Below are 6809 nucleotides of genomic sequence, written 5' to 3' on the forward strand. Positions count from 1 at the left end.
CCAAGAAACCAAGAATTTTTAAAAAAGAGTATCATATCTCAAACTAGGAATGAAAATTTCAAAAATGGAAGGGGGAAAAACTTCTAAAATACTGTCATACTTTTAGTGATTGTCATAAACCAAAATGATCAAAAGGATTGAATAAATAAATAAAAGAGGTGATATCATTATTAATAAGATATCTACCTGATATTTTATAACAAATGAGAAACATGGCCACTCAAGCCCCTACCTAGAGTCTGACTCTCATTTTAACTCTAGATTTTTGTGTTCACATAGATACAGTTCTGGTGATTTTATTAAATTTATTAAGTTGGACATTATCAAGGATTATAGAAAATAAATTGGTCCTTAAAAATCATAGCAGCAGTTGCTGTGAAAATGCAGGTTTGCAAAACATCTTAAGGCTTAATGTTTTTCACTTTCAGATATATGTATGCACAGGATTATCAGTTAAAAGAACTAAATCCAGCCTTTTTCTAACAGAGAAACATACTCTATGGTGCAAAACCTTATAAAGAACTGACTTTTAAAACATAATTTAACATGGAAATAGAATTCATCAAAACAAATGTAAAACTCCACAATGGTTCTAAATATTTGGTAATAGGTAACATCAGCATCACCTGGGAGCTTATCAGAATGCAAACTCAGGGGCCTACCCCAGGCCTGCTAGTTTAGAAACTGATTTAGGAATGAGGCCAGGCAATCTGTGCTCTACCAGACTTTCCAGGTGATTCTGATACATGCAAAGAGTCAAGAACTATTACTCTATTTCACATGTGCTATTAATTTGATCTATCTTACCTAGACTCTAGGGTTTCCCAGGTGGCACCGTGGTAAAGAATCTGCCTGCCAATGCAGGAGACATGGATTCAATCCCTGGCTTGGGAATATCCCCAGGAGAAGAAAATGGCAACTGACTTCAGTATTCTTGCCTGGGAAATCCCACAGAGTTTGGTGGGCTGTAGTCCATGGGCTCATAAAAGAGTTGGACACGACTGAGCAACTGAACAACAACCTAGACTATTTGAGGCACCTCATTCTGTCTGATCTTGATAATCATGGAATTTCCCCACATTTGAGCAAAATACAGAGGCTGTTTTCCAAATATAACATCTAATGAGCAATCAGAAATGACCCACCCTCTGTAGCAAAAGAGAGCATAGAGGTTGTCGCTGTATTTTTAGAGCACAAAAAGACTTGCTAGCATTTTCAGGGAAACAAGCCAGATATAAAAGATCCATTCTCTTACCATTAGATTTCGATGATTAGTTTATAAATAACAAATCAAAGGGAAAAATTACAGGATAAGAGTATAGTATAGCTATGAAATTCACTAATTATCTGAGCCAGCCTGAGAAGAAAATAGTGTAGCTATTCCCCAGCTATGACAACAATCCAAACTTGTATAAATAGAAAGAGGACATTTTAAATAGCGGAGGCTGCCTCCAAGCCTTATAAATAAGAGGGCATCTTTGCTCTAGAGATTAAAGGGACGTCCCACCCCCGGGGCAGACTCAGTGGCTGAGCCTCTGTAGGAGGCTGTCTGCTATATAGAGCTTGCATCTGGTACCAGGGCCAGGGTAGGTAGCTTAAAGGCTCTAGTCACAGCCACAACCTTCTGAGGGGTTTCTAAAATCTAACCCCCTTTCACAGACCTTCACATTTACCCTCAAAGTAGTGTGAATGGGGCTGAAAAATTGAATTCCATAACCAGGCATTTTAAACAAAATCCTGGGTAGTGTTTCCATCTAGGGAGACACTTCATAGTTTGACATTCTCTCTAGGGTAGAGTTTCTGTATCTTATCACTATTGACATTTTACGGGGGGCTATTTTTTGCTGTGGAAGGGTGTAGGGTGCTCGGTAGCACCTCTGGCCTATACCCACTAGATAACAATAGCAACACCTATGCGTGAGTTCTAAGTCACTTCAATCATGTCCAACTCTTTATGACCCCCATGGACTATAGCCTGCCAGACTCCTCTGTCCTTGGGGTTCTCCAGGTAAGAATACTGAAGTGGGTTGCCATTTCCTCCTCCAAGGGACCTTCCCAAGCCAGGGATCAAACCCACGCCTCTTACATCTCCTGCATTGGCAGGTGGGTTCTTTGCTACTAGTGCCACTTGGGAAGCCCAGCAACCCCTATGGTGATAACCAAAAGATGTCTCTAGACTTTGCCAGTTGCCCTTTGGAGGAAGGAGCACAAAATCCCTCCTCTTTCTCCCAAGTTGAGGACCATTGCTCTAGAGAGTTCATTTCCCCTTTTATGTTAAAAGTGGGTAGGAAAAAATTACCCTTCCTGTTCTTTATCTTCATTCAAAGCACCACTCCTTTGATTCCTCTTCTTCTTCTTTATTTATCCTCACCCCTCATGCATCCTCCCCTTTCCCTCAAAACACACCAAGTCTTTACTTCCTTCCAAATCTGGACTAGTCCTCAACGTTATCATTTCACGTACTCTTAATCAGTGGCCAATGCCCTTGACCGATGGTCCCCAGCTCTGAATCAATTCAGCTCTCTGTTGACCCCATGTCTACCCTAGAGCTAACAAATACCACTTAAGAAAATCATTGGTCTGCGTAAATTTGTGGTCTCCCACTTGTGAGCTCAGTGAGGCAGCCTAGGGTTCTTATTTCTCTTCACCCATCTCCATCTACCTCGTCTATCCTTAGCTTGAGTGGGAAGTTCATACACACATTGGAAAGCTGTTCAAATTGTACAACCACAAAAAGGTTGTTTGGGTTTGGTCTTATTAATACTGCAGATTGAAGAATGGAACATGTTGAGGGGTGGTCGAGAGTGTTCTATTAGGGTAAGGAGTGATCCACTGAATGGAACCACATTCACCCAACACAACGAGCCAGGAACAGTCCTTTCCCAGCCCTGAGCCTGAGGGGCACATTCAGGATGGATCTAACAGGAGAAGAGAGGGATAGGGAAAAAATGAGGTAGGGCTAGAGAAAGAAGCCAGAGAGAGAATGAGCTACTGGGTGAGCCTCAGGCTGACTCTGTGTAAGTTTGTGACCAGACAGACCAAATAAAGTTTTACTCCATCTATTTCATAATGTATACCTAAATCAAAATATCACATTGTATATCTTAAATATATACAGTTTTCATCAATCATATGTCAAGAAAAGGAGAAAGAATTATTGTAAACACTAAGAAAAAAACAAATAGAAAATCACATTTAGAATGCTACATGTATAACAACCATTTTGTTTTAACCTAAAAAGTGTGCCTCTATTTGTTAATATCCTGAGTCAGGATCAAGGAACTTTTGATGGGGTCCATTACCCGAAGTTCTGCAGAAACTATGCTTATGACTTACCTTGTGTTGTCCAATTTGAATTTGTTTAGGAGAAGTAATCTCAGTGGAGAAATCCAACTGGATTTTTTTTTTTTTTTTTTTGGCCCAAATATTTAAAGTTGCCTTACCCACACCTACTTTAATCAAAAAAAAAGAGAGAAAGAGAGAGAGAAAAGAGAAACACATTTTAATATTTTTCCCCAAAGCCTAGCTTTCACAAAAAGAACCATTTTAATCTCCTATCACTTCACATCATCCAGTTCAGTGAGTACAACTGACATGAACAGGTCGCAGAGGCAAGACATCCTTCAGCAGACAGTCTGTGTACAGGTCTTTTGCCACACTCTACATCCTGCCATGGAACCCACCTATTCACCCACATGCATGGCAATCCCTCCCTATCTAAACAGAGAAGGGCTTCTCCTCTTGGTCCAAAGAGCCCCTCTTCTGGACTCCACATCTAGTCTCCTAACACCTCAGGAACCTCAGTCTGTCTCCTCTTTTGTTTTTAACATCCTCCTCTTTTCTACCTCTTCCCTTAGGCATTTAAACCTACTCTATTGACTCTTATTAACAAAACAGTCATCCTTAGGCCCGTGTCATCCTCTGCCCAACTCTCCATGGCTTGCCTGGAGTCCATGCTACCTGCCTTCACTTGCTCACCTCCAAAGTACTTCTTGCCTCACACACCTTGCTGAATTTTTCATCAAGGTGACCAGCGACCTCCTTGCTGTCTCTAGTGTTCCTTTCTTTTGTAATATTTGTCACCAAAGACCCTTCCCTCCCCTTTTTGAATCTGCCTTCCTCAGCTTCTGTGACACCTTACTCCTGGTTTCCCTCTCAGCTCTCTGGCCATTCAAACGTTGGAATTCCTTCAAGCTACAGTCATGAAATTAAAAGATGCTTGCTCCTTGGAAGAAAAGCTATGAAACTGAGGAAGGCAGTCACCATCTGCAGTGATTTTGGAGCCCCCCAAAATAAAGTATCCCACTGTTTCCATTGTTTCCCCATCTATTTGCCATGAAGTGATTGGACCAGATGCCATGATCTTAGTTTTCTGAATGTAGAGCTTTAAGTCATTTTTTTCACTCTACTCTTTCACTGTCATGAAGAGGCTCTTTAGTTCTTCTTCGCTTTCTGCGATAATGCTGGTGTCATCTGCATATCTGAGGTTATCAATATTTCGAATCCCAGCAATCTTGATTCCAGCTTGTGCTTCCTCCAGTCCGGCATTTCACATGATGTATTTTGCACAGAAGTTAAATAACAGGGTGATGATATACAGCCTTGATGAAAAGAAGTAGAGGAAAACAATAGAATGGGAAAGACTAGAGATCTCTTCAAGAAAATTAGAGATACCAAGGGAACATTTCATGGACAGATATGGCATGGACCTAACAGAAGTAGAAGATACTTAGAAGAGGTGGCAAGAATACACAGAAGAACTATACAAAAAAGATCCTCATGACCCAGATAACCACAATGGTGTGATCACTCACCTAGAGCCAGACATCTGGAATGCAAAGTAAGTGGGCCTCAGGAAGCATCATTATGAACAAAACTAGGAGATGTGATGGAATTCCAGTTGAGTTAGTTCAAATCCTAAAAGATGATGCTGTGAAAGTGCTGCACGCAATATGCCAGCAAATTTGGGAAATGCAGCAGTGGCCACAGGACTGGAAAAAGTCAGTTTTCATTCCAACCCCAAAGAAAGGCAATGTCAAAGAATGTTCAAACTACCACACAATTGTACTCATCTTACATGCCAGCAAAGTAATGCTCAAAATTCTCCAAGCCAGGCTTCAACATTATGTGAACCATGACCTTCCAGATGTTTAAGCTGGCTTTAGAAAGGCAGAGGAACCAGAGACCAAATTCCAGCATCCATTGGGTCATCAAAAAGGTGGGAGAGTTTCAGAAAAACATCTACTTCTGCTTTATTGACTACACCAAAGCCTTTGACTGTGTGGATCACAACAAACTGTGGAAAATTCTTCAAGAGATGGTAATAGTAGACCACCTTACCTGCCTCCTGAGAAATCTGTATGCAGGTCAAAAAGCAACAGTTAGAACTGTACATGGAACAACAAACTGGTTCCAGCATGGGAAAGGAGTACGTCAAGGCTGTATATTGTCACCCTGTTATTAACTTCTATGCAGAATATATCATGTGAAATGCCAGGCTGGAGGAAGCATAAGCTGGAATCAAGAGTGCAGGAAGAAATATCAATAACCTCAGATATGCAGATGACACCAGCCTTATGACAGAAAGCAAAGAAGAACTAAAGAGCCTCTTGATGAAAATGAATGAGGAGGGCTTAAAACTCAACATTCAGAAAACGAAAATCATGGCATCTAATTCGATCACTTCATGGCAAATAGATGGGGAAACAATGGAAACAGTGAGAGACTTTATTTTGGGGGGCTCCAAAATCAATGCAGATGGTGACTGCAGCCATGAAATTAAAAGATGCTTGCTCCTTGGAAGAAAAGCTATGACCAACCTAGACAGCATATTAAAAAGCAGAGACATTACTTTGCCAACAAGGGTCCATCTGGTCAAAGCTATGGTTTTTCCAGTAGTCATGTATGGATGTGAGAGTTGGACTATAAAGAAAGCTAAGTGCTGAAGAATTGATGTTATTGAACTGTGGTGTTGGAGAAGACTCTTGAGAGTCCCTTGGACTGCAAGGAGATCCAACCAGTCCATCCTAAAAGAGCTCAGTCCTGAATATTCATTGGAAGGGCTGATGCTGAAGCTGAAACTCCAATCCTTTGGCCACCTGATGTTAAGAACTGATTCACTGGACAAGACCCTGATACTGGGAAAGATTGAAGGCGGGAGGAGAAGGGGATGACAGAGGATGAGGTGGTTGGATGGCATCACGGACTCGATGAACATGAGTTTGACCAAGCTCTGGGAACTGGTGATGAACAGGGAAGCCTGGCATGCTGCAGTCCATGGGGTTGCAAAGAGTCGGACATGACTGAGCCACTGAACTGAACTGATACATTCCAGAAAGACCTCATTAATTCCAACAAGTGCAAAATGTAATTCATCCCTTTGCCCTTCCTCTTCAATCAGCTTTTCCTCCACTGCCCCTTATTTTCCTATAGTCACAAGACTTACCCAGTTTCCAAACAAGACAGCTGTAGGGCATCATTGACTCTTTGTGCCCCTCACTTGATACATCTGATCAACCACATCATCTATCTGATAAATATTCATCTATCTATATTAATTCTATATAGGTTAGAGTTTCCAGTTTAGCAAACAAAAATACAGGACATTAACTAAATTTTAATTTTAGACAAGCAATGAATAATATTTTAATATAACCCATATGCTGTTTTGGACATACTTACAGTAAAAAAAATTATTTGCTGTTTATCTGAAATTCAAATATAATTAAGCATCTTATATTAATCTTAGTTCAATTTCAATGACTTATTAGTTCAGTTCAGTTCAGTCACTCAGTCGTGTCCAACTCTTT

This window comes from Dama dama, chromosome 22, assembly GCF_033118175.1.
Source record: "Dama dama isolate Ldn47 chromosome 22, ASM3311817v1, whole genome shotgun sequence".
NCBI classification, from domain to species: Eukaryota; Metazoa; Chordata; class Mammalia; order Artiodactyla; family Cervidae; genus Dama; species Dama dama.